We start from the raw sequence: 16,798 nt of genomic DNA, 5'->3' as shown, positions 1-16,798 counted from the left end.
GTGACACTGCTGAGATGTTATGGAGGCCCAGGATGCTTCAATAGCGGCCTTAAGCTCATCCAGAGTGTTGGGTCTTGCGTCTCAACTTTCTCTTCACAATATCCCACAGATTCTCTATGGGGTTCAGGTCAGGAGAGTTGGCAGGCCAATTGAGCACAGTAATACCATGGTCAGTAAACCATTTACCAGTGGTTTTGGCACTGTGAGCAGGTGCCAGGTCGTGCTGAAAAATGAAATCTTCATCTCCATAAAGCATTTCAGCCGATGGAAGCATGAAGTGCTCCAAAATCTCCTGATAGCTAGCTGCATTGACCCTGCCCTTGATGAAACACAGTGGACCAACACCAGCAGCTGACATGGCACCCCACACCATCACTGACTGTGGGTACTTGACACTGGACTTCAGGCATTTTGGCATTTCCTTCTCCCCAGTCTTCCTCCAGACTCTGGCACCTTGATTTCCGAATGACATGCAAAATTTGCTTTCATCAGAAAAAAGTACTTGGGACCACTTAGCAACAGTCCAGTGCTGCTTCTCTGTAGCCCAGGTCAGGCGCCTCTGCCGCTGTTTATGGTTCAAAAGTGGCTTTACCTGGGGAATGCGGCACCTGTAGCCCATTTCCTGCACACGCCTGTGCACGGTGGCTCTGGATGTTTCCACACCAGACTCAGTCCACTGCTTCCTCAGGTTCCCCAAGGTCTGGAATCGGTCCTTCTCCACAATCTTCCTCAGGGTCCGGTCTCCTCTTCTCGTTGTACAGCGTTTTCTGCCACATTGTTTCCTTCCAACAGACTTACCATTGAGGTGCCTTGATACAGCACTCTGGGAACAGCCTATTTGTTGAGAAATTTCTTTCTGGGTCTTACCCTCTTGCTTGAGGGTGTCAATGATGGCCTTCTTGACATCTGTCAGGTCGCTAGTCTTACCCATGATGGGGGTTTTGAGTAATGAACCAGGCAGGGAGTTTATAAAAGCCTCAGGTATCTTTTGCATGTGTTTAGAGTTAATTAGTTGATTCAGAAGATTAGGGTAATAGGTCGTTTAGAGAACCTTTTCTTGATATGCTAATTTATTGAGACAGGTTTTTTGGGTTATCAGGAGTTGTATGCCAAAATCATCAGTATTAAAACTATAAAAGACCTGACAAATTTCAGTTGGTGGATAATGAATCTATAATATATGAAAGTTTAATTGTAATCATTACATTATGGTAAATAATGAAATTTAACACTATATGCTAATTTTTTGAGAAGGACCTGTATATGATAGAAAATACCCAAGTGTGACACCATTCTAAAAACTGCACCCCTCAAGGTGCTCAAAACCACATTCAAGAAGTTTATTAACCCTTCAGGTGTTTCACAGGAATTTTTTGAATGTTTAACTAAAAATGAACATTTAACTTTTTTCACAAAAAATTTACTTCAGCTCCAATTTGTTTTATTTTACCAAGGATAACAGGAGAAAATGGACCCCAAAAGTTGTTGTACAATTTGTCCTGAGTACGCAGATACCCCATATGTGGGGGTAAACCACTGTTTGGGTGCATGGAAGAGCTCGGAAGCGAAGGAGCGCCATTTGACTTTTCAATGCAAATTTGACAGGAAATGAGATGGGACGCCATGTTCCATTTGGAGAGCCACTGATGTGCCTAAACATTGAAACCCCCCACAAGTGACATCATTTTGGAAAGTACACTTCCTAAGGAACTTATCTAGATGCGCACTTTAACCCACCTAGGGCTTCACAGAAGTTTATAATGCAGAGCCGTAAAAATAAAAAATCATTTTTTCACAAAAATGATCTTTTCGCCCCCAATTTTTTATTTTCCCAAGGGTAACAGAAGAAGTTGGACCCCAAAAGTTGTTGTATAATTTGTCCTGAGTACGCTGATACCCCATATGTGGGGGTAAACCACTGTTTGGGCGCACGGGAGAACTCGGAAGTGAAGGAGCGCCATTTGACTTTTCAATGCAAAATTGACTGGAATTGAGATGGGACGCCATGTTGCGTTTGGAGAGCCACTAATGTGCCTAAACATAGAAACCCCCCAAAGTGACAACATTTTGGAAAGTAGACCCCCTAAGGAACTTATCTACATGTGTGGTGAGCACTTTGACCCACCTAGGGTTTCACAGAAGTTTATAATGCAGAGCCGTATAAAAAGAAAAAATTCCCACAAATAAATATTTTTTAGCCCCCAGTTTTGTATTTTCCCGAGGGTAACAGGGGCTCGGAAGGGAAGGAGCGCCATTTGGAATGCAGACTTAGATGGATTGGTCTGCAGGCGTCACATTGCGTATGTAGAGCCCCTAATGTACCTAAACAGTAGAAACCCCCCACAAGTGACACCATATTGGAAACTAGACCCCCCAAGGAACATATCTAGATGTGTTGTGAGAACTTTGAACCCCCAAGTGTTCCACTACAGTTTATAATGCAGAGCCATGAAAATAAAAAAAAAATTTCCCACAAAAATTATTTTTTAGTTGTTGTCCAATTTGTCCTGAGTACGCTGATACCCCATATGTTGGGGTAAACCCGTTTGGGCACACTGGAGAACTTGGAAGGGAAGGAGCACTGTTTTACTTTTTCAACGCAGAATTGACTGGAATTGAGATGGGACGCCATGTTGCGTTTGGAGAGCCCCTGATGTGCCTAAACAGTGGAAACCCCCCAATTATAACTGAAACCCTAATCCAAACACACCCCTAACCCTAATCCCAACAGTAACCCTAACCACACCCCTAACCCTGACACACCCTTAACCCTAATCCCAACCCTATTCCCAACCGTAAATGTAATCCAAACCCTAACTTTAGCCCCAACCCTAACCCTAATGGGAAAATGGAAATACGGTAAATAAATTTTTTTAATTTTTTCCTAACTAAGGGGGTGATGAAGGGGGGTTTGATTTACTTGTTTTTTTTAGCGGATTTTTATGATTGGCAGCCGTCACACACTGAAAGACGCTTTTTATTGCAAAAAATTGCGTTACCACATTTTGAGAGCTATAATTTTTCCATATTTGGGTCCACAGAGTCATGTGAGGTCTTGTTTTTTGTGGGACAAGTTGACGTTTTTATTGATAACATTTTCGGGCACGTGACATTTTTTGATCGCTTTTTATTCCGATTTTTGTGAGGCAGAATGACCAAAAACCAGCTATTCATGAATTTCTTTTGGGGGAGGCGTTTATACCGTTCCGCGTTTGGTAAAATTGATAAAGCAGTTTTATTCTTCGGGTCAGTACGATTACAGCGATACCTCATTTATATCATTTTTTTATGTTTTGGTGCTTTTATACGATAAAAACTTTTATAGAAAAAATAATTATTTTTTCATCGCTTTATTCTGAGGACTATAACTTTTTTATTTTTTTGCTGATGATGCTGTGTGGCGGCTTATTTTTTGCGGGACAAGATGACGTTTTCAGCGGTACCATGGTTATTTATATCAGTCTTTTTGATCGCGTGTTATTCCACTTTTTGTTTGGCGGTATGAGAATAAAGCGTTTTTTTGCCTCTTTTTCTTTTTTTTTTTTACGGTGTTCACTGAAGGCGATAACTAGTGATATAGTTTTATAGGTGGGGTCGTTACGGACGCGGCGATACCAAATATGTGTACTTTTATTGTTTTTGGTTTTTTTATTTAAAGAAATGTATAGGAAGAGTATTTTTTTTGGGGGGGGGGGAGGGGTAGGGAATTTTTTTAATTTTTTTTTACACATGTGAATATTTTTTTTAACACTATAACACTGCCCCAGGGGAAGGCATCATGTTATAGTGTAAGATCGCTGATCTGACACTTTGCTGTGCACTGTGTCAGATCAGCGATCTGACGTGCACTTCTCCTGGCTTTCCGGCGCCTGCTCTGAGCAGGCACTTGGTAAGCCACCTCCCTCCCTTGCTTAAACCTTTTTTCCTCCAAACGTAGAGGATGCCCCCTTGTCCCTGTTTCAGGTCTATGATTAACCCCTTTACCCCCAAGGGTGGTTTGCACGTTAATGACCGGGCCAATTTTTACAATTCTGACCACTGTCCCTTTATGAGGTTATAACTCTGGAACGCTTCAATGGATCCTGGTGATTCTGACATTGTTTTCTCGTGACATATTGTACTTCATGACAATGGTAAAAATTCTTTGATAGTACCTGCGTTTATTTGTGAAAAAAACGGAAATTTGGCGAAAATTATGAAAATTTCGCAATTTTCCAACTTTGAATTTTTATGCAATTAAATCACAGAGATATGTCACACAAAATACTTAATAAGTAACATTTCCCACATGTCTACTTTACATCAGCACAATTTTGGAACCAAAATTTTTTTTGTTAGGGAGTTATAAGGGTTAAAAGTTGACCAGCAATTTCTCATTTCTACAACACCATTTTATTTTAGGGACCACATCTCATTTGAAGTCATTTTGAGGGGTCTATATGATAGAAAATACCCAAGTGTGACACCATTCTAAAAACTACACCCCTCAAGGTGCTCAAAACCATATTCAAGAAGTTTATTAACCCTTCTGGTGCTTCACAGGAATTTTTTGAATGTTTAAATAAAAATGAACATTTAACTTTTTTTCACAAAAAATTTAATTCAGCTCCAATTTGTTTTATTTTACCAAGGGTAACAGGAGAAAATGGACCCCAAACATTGTTGTACAATTTGTCCTGAGTATGCAAATACCCCACATGTGGGGGTAAACCACTGTTTGGGCGCATGGCAGAGCTCGGAAGCGAAGGAGTGCCATTTGACTTTTCAATGCAAAATTGACTGGAATTGAGATGGGACGCCATGTTTCGTTTGGAGAGCCCCTGATGTGGCTAAACATTGAAACCCCCCACAAGTGACACCATTTTGGAAAGTAGACCCCCTAAGGAACTTATCTAGAGGTGTGGTGAGCACTTTGACCCAACAAGTGCTTCACAGAAGTTTATAATGTAGAACCGTAAAAATAAAAAATCATATTTTTTCACAAAAATTATCTTTTTGCCCCCAATTTTTTATTTTCCCAAGGGTAAGAGAAGAAATTGGACCCCAAAAGTTGTTGTACAATTTGTCCTGAGTACGCTGATACCCCATATGTGGGGGTAAACCACTGTTTGGGCGGATGGGAGAGCTCGGAAGGGAAGCAGCGCCGTTTGACTTTTCAAAGCAAAATTGACAGGAATTGAGATGGGATACCATGTTGCGTTTGAAGAGCCACTGATGTGCCTAAACATTGAAACCCCCCACAAATGACACCATTTTGGAAAGTAGACCCCCTAAGGAACTTATCTAGAGGTGTGGTGAGCACTTTGACCCACCAAGTGCTTCACAGAAGTTTATAATGCAGAGCCATAAAAATAAAACAAAATTTTTTTCCCACAAAAATTATTTTTTTAGCCCCCAGTTTTGTATTTTCCTGAGGGTAACAGGAGAAATTGGACCCCAAAATTTGTTGCCCAATTTGTCCTGAGTGCGATGATACACCATATGTGGGGGGAACCACTGTTTGGGCACATGGGAGGGCTCAGAAGGGAAGGAGCGCCATTTGAATGCAGACTTAGATGGAATGGTCTGCAGGTGTCACATTGCGTTTGCAGAGCCCCTAATGTACCTAAACAGTAGAAACCCCCCACAAGTGACACCATTTTGGAAAGTAGACCCCCTTAGGAACTTACCTAGATGTGTGCTGAGCGCTTTGACCCACCAAGGGCTTCACAGAAGTTTATAATGGAGAGCCGTAAAAATAAAACAAAAATTTTTTCCCACAAAAATTATTTTTTAGCCCCCAGTTTTGTATTTTCCCGAGGGTAACAGGAGAAATTCGACCCCACAATTTGTTGTCCAATTTGTCCTGAGTGCGCTGATACCCCATATGTGGGGGGGAACCACTGTTTGGGCGCATGGGAGGGTTCGGAAGGGAAGGAGTGCCATTTGAATGCAGACTTTGATGGAATGGTCTGCAGGTGTCACATTGCATTTGCAGAGCCCCTAATGTACCTAAACAGTAGAAACCTCCCACAAATGACACCATTTTGGAAACTAGACCCCCTAAGGAACTCATCTAGATGTGTTGTGATAGCTTTGAACCCCCAAGTGTTTCACTACAGTTTGTAACGCAGAGCCGTGAAAATTAAAAAAAAAAATCTTTCCCCCCAAAATTATTTTTTAGCCCCCAGTTTTGTATTTTCCCGAGGGTAAGAGGAGAAATTCGACCCCACAATTTGTTGTCCAATTTGTCCTGAGTACGCTGATACCCAGTATGTTGGGGGAAACCACCGTTTGAGCGCATGTCAGAGCTCGGAAGGGAAGGAGCGCCATTTGGAATGCAGACTTAGATGGAATGGTCTGCAGACGTCACATTGCGTTTGCAGAACCCCTAATGTACCTAAACAGTAGAAATCCCCCACAAGTGACCCCATATTGGAAACTAGACCCCCATGGAACTTATCTAGATGTGTTGTGATAACTTTGAACCCCCAAGTGTTTCACTACAGTTTATAACGCAGAGCCGTGAAAATAAAAAATCTTTTTTTTTCCCACAAAAAATATGTTTTAGCCCCGAGTTTTGTATTTTCCCAAGGGTAACAGGAGAAATTGGACCCCAAAAGTTGTTGTCCTATTTGTCCTGAGTACGCTGATACCCCATATGTTGGGGTAAACCCCTGTTTGGGCACACGGGAGAGCTCGGAAGGGAAGAAGCACTGTTTTACTTTTTCAACGCAGAATTGGCTGGAATTGAGATCGGACGCCATGTCGCGTTTGGAGAGCCCCTGATGTGCCTAAACAGTGGAAACCCCCCAATTATAACTGAAACCCTAACCTAAACACACCTCTAACCCTAATCCCAACAGTAACCCTAACCACACCTCTAACCCTGACACACCCCTAACCCTAATCCCAACCCTATTCCCAACCGTAAATGTAATCTAAACCCTAACTGTAACTTTAGCCCCAACCCAAACTGTAGCCCTAACCCTAGCCCTAACCCTAATCCTAACCCTAGCCCTAACCCTAGCCCTAACCCTAGCCCTAACCCTAGCCCTAACCCTAACCCTAGCCCTAACCCTAGCCCTAACCCTAGCCCTAACCCTAGCCCTAATGGGAAAATGGAATTAAATACATTTTTTTAATTTTTCCCTAACTAAGGGGGTGATGAAGGGGGGTTTGATTTACTTTTATAGCGGGTTTTTTAGCGGATTTTTATGATTGGCAGCCGTCACACACTGAAAGACGCTTTTTATCGCAAAAAATATTTTTTGCGTTGCCACATTTTGAGAGCTATAATTTTTCTATATTTTGGTCCACAGAGTCATGTGAGGTCTTGTTTTTTGCGGGACGAGTTGACGTTTTTATTGGTAACATTTTCGGGCACGTGACATTTTTTGATCGCTTTTTATTCCGATTTTTGTGAGGCAGAATGACCAAAAACCAGCTATTCATGAATTTCTTTTGGGGGAGGCGTTTATACCGTTCCGCGTTTGGTAAAATTGATAATGCAGTTTTATTCTTCGGGTCAGTACGATTACAGCGACACCTCATTTATATCATTTTTTTATGTTTGGCGCTTTTATACGATAAAAACTATTTTATAGAAAAAATAATTATTTTGGCATCGCTTTATTCTCAGGACTATAACTTTTTTATTTTTTTGCTGATGATGCTGTATGGCGGCTCGTTTTTTGCGGGACAAGATGACGTTTTCAGCGGTACCATGGTTATTTATATCTGTCTTTTTGATCGCGTGTTATTCCACTTTTTGTTCGGCGGTATGATAATAAAGCGTTGTTTTTTGCCTCGTTTTTTTTTTTTTTTCTTACGGTGTTTACTGAAGGGGTTAACTAGTGGGCCAGTTTTATAGGTCGGGCCGTTACGGACGCGGCGATACTAAATATGTGTACTTTTATTGTTTTTTTTTTTTTTTATTTAGATAAAGAAATGTATTTATGGGAATAATATTTTTTTTTTTTTTCATTATTTTGGAATATTTTTTTTATTTTTTTTTTACACATTTGAAATTTTTTTTTTTTACTTTGTCCCAGGGGGGGACATCACAGATCAGTGATCTGACAGTTTGCACAGGACTCTGTCAGATCACTGATCTGACATGCAGCGCTGCAGCCTTCACAGTGCCTGCTCTGAGCAGGCTCTGTGAAGCCACCTCCCTCCCTGCAGGACCCGGATCCGCGGCCATCTTGGATCAGGGGCTGGAGGGAGCAGGGAGGGAGGTGAGACCCTCGCAGCAACGCGATCACATCGCGTTGCTGCGGGGGGCTCAGGGAAGCCCGCAGGGAGCCCCCCTCCCTGCGGGAAGCTTCCCTGTACCGCCGGCACATCGCGATCATCTTTGATCGCAGTGTGCCAGGGGTTAATGTGTCGGGGGCGGTCCGTGACCGCTCCTGGCACATAGTGCCGGATGTCAGCTGCGATAAACAGCTGACACCCGGCCGCGAACGGCGGCGCTCCCCCCGTGAGCGCCGCCGATCGCGCTGGACGTACTATCCCGTCCATGGTCATAGGGGCCCACCCCACATGGACGGGATAGTACGTCCGATGTCAGAAAGGGGTTAAAAAGATCAGATACAGACTTATTTGTGTGCAGGAGGAGTTTACACTTTTATAAGCTTAGTTGAATGCTGCAGGGAGGAGGAAGTAAGAGACCCTCGCAGCAACGCGATCACATCGCGTTGCTCCGGGGGTCTCAGGGAAGCCCGTAGGGAGCCCCCTCCCTGCGCGATGCTTCCCTATACCCCCGACACACCGTGATCATGTTTGATCGCGGTGTGCCGGGGGTTAATGTGCCGGGGGCGGTCCGTGACCGCTCCTGGCACATAGTGCCGGATGTCAGCTGCGATAGGCAGGCAGATAGGTCCCGTAACGATCGCGCTCGCTCAAGGAGCCGCCGACATCCGCTCTGTAGTGCAGTGTATTGGTGTCATGACGACACCACTGTGCTCTGCTTTACGACCGGCCGGCGCTGACAGAGTCAGTGCGTGAAGCTGACGCCAGGGGACGTGACAGACATCAGAATGTGAGTATGTAGTGGTTTTTTTTTAACTTTTACAATGGTAACCAGGGTAAATATCGGGTTACTAAGCGCGGCCCTGCGCTTAGTAACCCGATATTTACCCTGGTTACCAGTGAACACATCGCTGGATCGGCGTCACACACGCCGATTCAGCGATGACAGCGGGTGATCAGCGACCAAAAAAAGGTCCTGATCATACCCAGCAACCTACGATCTCCCAGCAGGGTCCTGATCGTTGGTCGCTGTCACGCTTAACGATTTCGTTAACGATATCGTTGCTACGTCAGAAAAAGCAAATATATCGTTAACGAAATCGTTGTGTGTGAAGGTACCTTTACTACAAGATAGGGACCAGTTCAAAAGTTGTATAAAGAAAAAATTGTATCACTAAAAATGTCATTTTGTCATGCAAATAAATGTTTTTCCGTGTGCGGCCCATATACCCAGCCGAGTTTGAGACCCCTGGTGTAGGGGCACAGACGGCGAGCTTGCAGGAAGTTCAAGATGTAAACAATAAACCATTAGGATAGTTGCAGGGGGCTAAAAGGAAAATAAAGGCATTGTGAGTTTACAAGGACAGCCATTTTTTTTGTGCCCAGAAAACCCCTTTAATTCAATTTCATGACCAGACTTAAAATCCTAGAGTATTGTCATGAGGATGCAAGTTTTGTACCTGTAACTTTTATCACTGATAACCCAGGACTATAGAAAGTGAGCAAAAGGCTTCATAAGACCCAGGACCAGCGGCCATGTTGGTACTCTTTGGCAACTCTGGAAACTTGTATACATTAATCAATAGCACAGATCGCTAATGCAGGGACTGGCCGCGGGTCTGCTGACCGGAGAGTGACAGCTTCATGTATTTCTATGCGGCAGTCAGGAGACCCGCAGACAGTCCGTGCATTGCGGATTTGAGATTTGACATGACATGAGCCCTTAGGGTTTTCCATTAATATGTGGAGCAAACCTACTAGAAAAGGAAAAAAAAAAAAAAAAAAAACAGAAAATTTTTTTTTGCATCACCTAGTGCAGGTCCTAAAGGGTGGAGCATGACAAAGGAGCGCTTGTTGAATCCCAGTGTCGTGCTCCAGCCCCTTACTTTAGGCCCTGCCTCGTACTGTGCATCACTTTTGTCCAGAGTGCCCCTTTCTAGGTCTAATTTCAGTATGTCGGGTCCTAGCTAGGGTCTGTAAGACTTTTATTTCATATAAAATCATTGCTCACACATATAATGCAGTATGCATGGTCCCAGTCCAGTCTGCAGGGGTTACCTATCCAACAGCAGAATGTACGATCTTTTCTCTGCAGCAGATTAGGAGTCGGGCTGCGCAGGTCCGAATCTGTCCATTGTCTGCACCACTAGGGAGACATGTTCCAGAAAAGAGCTGACGGACACTCGGAGGATACGGGCTTCATCTGCTGTCCAATGTCTGCAGGAATAAAAAAGGAGTGGTTAGTCCGTAATAGACAAATGGGTATATACACTGCTCAAAAACATAAAGGGAACACCGAAACAACACAATGTAACACCAGTCAATCTCAGGTGAAATCAACCTGTCCAGTTATAAAGCAACACCAAGCTGTGTCTGTCAGCACAATGTCCAGAGCATGGAGCAGACACCAGGAGACAGGCTAGTACACCAGGAGATGTGCAGGGGGTAATAGGAGGGCAACAACCCAGCAGCAGGATCACTACCTCCTCCTTTATACAAGGAAGAACAAGGGGAGCACTGCCAGAGCCCTGCAAAATGACCTCCAGCAGGCCACTAACATCCATGTATCTGCTGAAACTGTCAGAAACAAATTCCATGAGGATGGTCTGAGTGCCCGACGTCCACAGATGGGGGTTGTGCTCACAGCCCAACACCGTGCAGGACGCTTGGCATTTGCCACAGAACACCAGGAATGGCAAATTCGCCACTGGCGCCCTGTACTCTTCACAGATGAAAGCAGGTTCACACTGAGCACACGTGACAGTCTAGAGACGCCATGGAGAGCGATCTGCTGCCTGCGACATCCATCAGCATGACCGGTTTGGCAGTGGGTCAGTAATGGTGTGGGGTGGCATTTCTTTGGAGGGCCACTTAGCCCTCCATGTGCTCGCCAGAGGTAGCCTGACTGCCATTAGGTACCGAGATGAGATCCTCAGACCCCTTATGAGACCATATGCTGGTGCGATTGGCCCTGGGTTCCTCCTAATGCAGGACAATGCCAGACCTCATGTGGCTGCAGTGTGTCAGCAGTTTCTGCAATATGAAGGCATTGAAGCTATTGACTGGACCACCCGTTCCCCAGATCTGAATGAGCACATCTGGGACATCATGTCTCGCACCATCCACCAACGTCACGTTGCACCACAGACTGTCCAGGAGTTGGCGGATGCTTTAGTCCATGGCTGGGAGAAGATCCCTCAAGAGACCATCTTAAGCCTCATCAGGAGCATGCCCAGGCGTTGTAGGGAGATCATACAGGCACGTGGAGGCCACACACACTACTGAGCATCATTTCCTTATCTTGAGGCATTTCCACTGAAGTTGGATCAGCCTGAACCTTCATTTTCCACTTATCTATACCTTCATGGGATAGTAGTTCTGATTTACATTGATCATTTTTATGTTTCATTGTTCTCAACACATTCCACTATGTAATGAATAAAGATTTACAACTGGAATATTTCATTCAGTGATGTCTAGGATGTGGGATTTTAGTGTTCCCTTTATTCTTTTGAACAGTGTATATAGTCAGAACATGACAAGCAGCACAGCGCCCCCTCTGGTGCCAACCATAGCTGGATGCGATCACTTAACTTGTGGTTGTGATAAACACCAGACACAGATTTGTCCATGTCAGCGTGTCTGCATCTGGTTCTGCAGCTCAATTGTTGGATCAATGGCAAATATCAAACATTTCAAACACTGCTCTTTTCTTCAGTTAAAAAATAAATTTTTAAATAATAAATTAGTAAAATGAAATAAGCATATTCAGTACTGCCCTCCCTGTAAAAGTCCACTGTATGGCCATATAACATTATTTAGCCCATTATTTAAATATAATTTAAAAAAAAAATGAATGGAATATCAGAATATTTATCTCATACAGTGGATGGTGAAAAAAAAATTGAAGTCTATGTGCCAGGCAATAAATAGGAACCCAAATCGGCACACTGCCCAATTAAAAAAAACAATAAGCCTTCATACAATTGTCTCGGAAAATGGCCACAGAAACCAATTTTTTTTCCAAAGTCACTGATTTAAAAAAAAGAAAAAAGACTAGAAGAAGAAAAAGAAGACGAATATAGCAATTTGATGAGTACGTAATGGTATCGTGGAAGAGTCACCTATGGAAATAGTAAATAGTGATGAGCAAACATGCTTTGGTGTTATCCGAATATCTCGGGCGTGCTCGGATAATATGGTCGAGTCCCCGCAACTGAATGATTCGCGGCTGATAGCTGCAACACATACCTAACAAACAGGCAATCCCTGCATGTGTTAAGGCAAACAGCTGCGAGACACGCAGCCGCAGGGACTCGACCATATTTTTCAAGCACGCCAAAATGCTAGATTAGCACCCGAGCATGCTCAGATAACACCTTATCCCAGCACGCTCGCTCATCACTAATAGTTATAGCTTTTGAAAGGAACAGGAAAAAAAAAATGGAATAATGAAAATTGGCAGCTGGTGGAAGAATGGCGTTATGGTGACACGTGTGGAGTCTCGGCTGACGGCCGCAGGACCACGTCCGGGTTACGACTTACACGTGGAGGACGTTGTCTGCGACGCTCAGGGTCTTGCTCACTCCTCCCTTTCTTGGTTCTGCATCTGGGCTCAATGAGTCGTGGGCGATCTGGGCTTCTCTGGAGCAGGGGAAGGGCACATGAAGCCGGCTGCACTGTGGTTATGGAAAAGAGACCCTGCCCCTGACCTAAACCAGGCCACATTATGAATAAGAAAGGCCCTGCTCCTGGGGAAAAACACCCTCATCCAAAAATTCCCATAATGTAAGACAACCACTTAAAACAACAACAAAAAAATCACATTACTTCTCATCTCCCGGAGCAGCGCTCGTCCTTCACACTCATTACTGGGTCTCACCTCCCGGACTGGCGCCCCCCCCCCCGCACTCGCCATGGGGCTCTCTGCCAGTCTCGTGGCCACTGATCGGCTAAAGTTTTCACACTGAAGCCGGTATCTTCCGCTCGGACAGAATGTGAAGGCTGCAGCCAATCAGCGGCCACTAATTGCTGGGAACACGGTCAGTATTTTACATCAGTATTTGTAAGGCTGCCGTCACACTATCAGTATTTGGTCAGTATTTTACATCAGTATTTGTAGCCAAAACCAGGAGTGGGTGATAAATACAGAAGTGGTGCACATGTTTCTATTATACTTTTCCTCTATTTGTTCCTCACTTGGTTTTGGCTACAAATACTGAGGTAAAATACTGACCAAATACTGATAGTGTGACCGTGGCCCAATAACGAGGTCAGCGAGCCCAGCTACGGACATACCGGTCAGCCAGGGCGACTTCCCTCCTCACTACCATTATCTACAGATTAGGGGGAACAGTGGTCTTCAGCCTGAGGCTCTATAGCTGTTCTTAAACTACAACTCCCAGCAGGCCCAGCCAGTCATTGGCAGTCTCCTGCATGCTGGGAGTCGTAGTCTCGAAACAGCCGAGAGAACACAGTGTTCACACAAAGCATCCAAACAAGTGGGAGTAGCCCTATAAGCCATTGTCCCCCAGGTCTGGCTGACCAGGACACACTTTACATTATCCTGCATGAGGGTCACTGAACCCCAGGGGCTCTAGGTGTAGCCCCGTGGTACGAACCCAAAAAGGCACGGGGTCCGGTGTCAGGATGTGTCTGTGCGGGGGGGCTGCACTATGTACTGCCCCAAAACTGAGCATTTATAAAAACTAGCAGTTACTATGGCAACCAGACTCCCTCATTTCTAAAGGATTATTAGGAACATGAAAGCAGACACCTGATAGGTGCGATAGACAGCCACTCAAATTCTCCCGTTTTAATACATTTTTGCAACCAAACCAATGTCCCTCCCTTCACTCTGCAATGTAAGGGTCTATTACAGCAAGTAAGACCCCACAAGCAGCGCCCCCAACACTGTAACATCACCCCTCAATCTCTACACCATGTAGAAGGATACAACTGCAGCACGCCCGCCGCCATCTTAGGTACTGGCGAGAGGATGTACAACAGAGAAGAAGCAATCAGTATAGAGAGACATCTCCGTCCAGTCCGTGGAGGACTTATCGCTGGTATGTTGCAAGGGATTAGTCTGCTGCCCTCTGCTGGTGGCTGATGAAAGTGCATCTAAAAAGATAATATGGAAGGGCTCCTGTGTCAGAGAGGGCTGTTATAAAAATGAGGAAAGGAAAAAAAGCCCAATTCAGGAGCTTTGTCTTCATTTTGGAGGTGATAATAAATAATGAGTCCATCTGACTTCACAGAGTAAATAGGATAGATTAAAGGTACCTTCACACTAAACGATATCGCTAGCGATCCGTGACGTTGCAGCGTCCTGGCTAGCGATATCGTTCAGTGTGACACGCAGCAGCGATCAGAATCCTGCTGTGATGTCGTTGGTCGGGGCTAGAAGGCCAGAACTTTATTTGGTCGCTGGCTCTCCCGCTGACATCGCTGAATCGGCGTGTGTGACGCCGATTCAGCGATGTCTTCGCTGGTAACCAGGGTAAACATCGGGTTACTAAGCGCAGGGCCGCGCTTAGTAACCCGATGTTTACCCTGGTTACCATCCTAAAAGTAAAAAAAACAAACACTTCATACTTACCTTCCGCTGTCTGTCCCCGGCGCTGTGCTTTCCTGCACTCACTGTGAGCGCCGGCCAGCCGGAAAGCACAGCGGTGACGTCACCGCTCTGCTTTCCGGCCGCTGTGCTCACAGCCAGTACAGAGAAGCACAGCGCCGGGGAAGCGTTTGTTTTTTTTACTTTTAGGATGGTAACCAGGGTAAACATCGGGTTACTAAGCGCGGCCCTGCGCTTAGTAACCCGATGTTTACCCTGGTTACCGGCATCGTTGGTCGCTGGAGAGCGGTCTGTGTGACAGCTCTCCAGCGACCAAACAGCGACGCTGCAGCGATCCGGATCGTTGTCGGTATCGCTGAGTGTGAAGGGGCCTTTAGAATCTGCTTGGTGGAGGGCCCCGAATAGTCTAGGTGGGCTGGCAGGTGACCTATAGTCTTACCTGTGGAAAGGTGTGTATGCATACCGCCCAACTTTTGAAGAACGGAAAGAGGGACAGATTATGCGGCAAGCTGCAAATTTTGGCCTCACCCCAATCCACGTCCATTTATTATTATTATTATTTATATAGCACCATTGATTCCATGGTGCTGTACATGAGAAGGGGTTACATACAAGTTACAGATATCACTTAGAGTAAACAAACTAACAATTACAGACTGATACAGAGGGGAGAGGACCCTGCCCTTGCCGTCTCACATTCTACAGGATTATGGGGAAGGAGACAGTAGGTTGAGGGTTGCAGGAGCTCCGGTGTTGGTGAGGCGGTAGCTTCGGTAGTGATGAGGAGGCAGCGGGGTCAGTCAGGGCTGCCACTAGAAATTTTGGGGCCCCATACTGGCAAAATTTTCGGGGCCCCCTTGAAACTCCGCCCAGGCTCCACCCCAGCCCCGCCTCCATGCTCCACCCCACAAACTGTCCACAGTCCCACCGCTCTCTCTTGGAAAATCTCCACTTCTCACCTATCACACATTGACAGTTCCCATCACCAGATCACACATATAGCCGGCAGCTTTTGTTTTGGCCAAAAGATTTTTTAAGCCGCCACCATAACACGGTAGACACTTTTGGCCGGGCCCTACTCTGCTGTAACCTATTAAATATTTGTTAAAATATGCAATACAATTTAGGCATATTTTAATTTATTTTTCAATTTTTAAAATGACCTATAATACCACATACAAGGAACAAATACCACAGCACTATGACCAGATGACATATTACCACCACAGTGATCGAATAATATAAAATACAAGGAACAAATACCGCTACACCATGACCAGACCGCATATTACCACAAATGACTGAATACTACAATACTGATCAGTAATAAAAAAAAACCCCACAATACTATCACCATCAGTGCCATTATGCACAGGAGATCTGTAATTAGTAAGCAGTGTCTGTGTACAGGTAATACAGTGATCACCGGTGACATTACACACAGGAGCTCTGTATATAATGTATAGGTAATACAGTGATCACTGGTGACATTGTACACAGGACCTCTGTATATAGTATACAGTGTATAGTGTCAGTGTATAGGTAACACTGACTCACCAGTGACGTCTCTAGGTGAAGTCCTTCATCTTTCATCCAGCACAGACCGCCATCACTTCATCCAGCCAGGACTCGTCTCTGCAGGAAATAAAACAGTTATCTCGAGTTCCGCTTGTAGAACACATTACTTAATTTTCCCAACTTCTACATTACACCACATGAAGAAGACAACATAGTATCACTCTACACAGTAACAGGACCGCCCCCCCCATTTAAAATAGTATACTCAAAAAATAAAATAAATACATCACTGCAATAATAATATCCCTTAATTAGCCCCTATGGTAATATTCGCCATCCTAGCCCCCGTGTGTCTCATTCCAGGCTCCAGCCATATGTTCTCCCATCCTGCCCTCATGAGTATCCATTCTGCCCCATATGATCTCCCCATCCTGCCCCATCTGTCTCCATCGTATCCATCCTGCCCCATCT

Source organism: Ranitomeya imitator, chromosome 2, assembly GCF_032444005.1.
Source record: "Ranitomeya imitator isolate aRanImi1 chromosome 2, aRanImi1.pri, whole genome shotgun sequence".
In the NCBI taxonomy this organism is placed as follows: domain Eukaryota; kingdom Metazoa; phylum Chordata; class Amphibia; order Anura; family Dendrobatidae; genus Ranitomeya; species Ranitomeya imitator.
The sequence above is the reverse complement of the archived record's forward strand: the minus strand, read 5'-3'. Positions refer to the sequence as shown.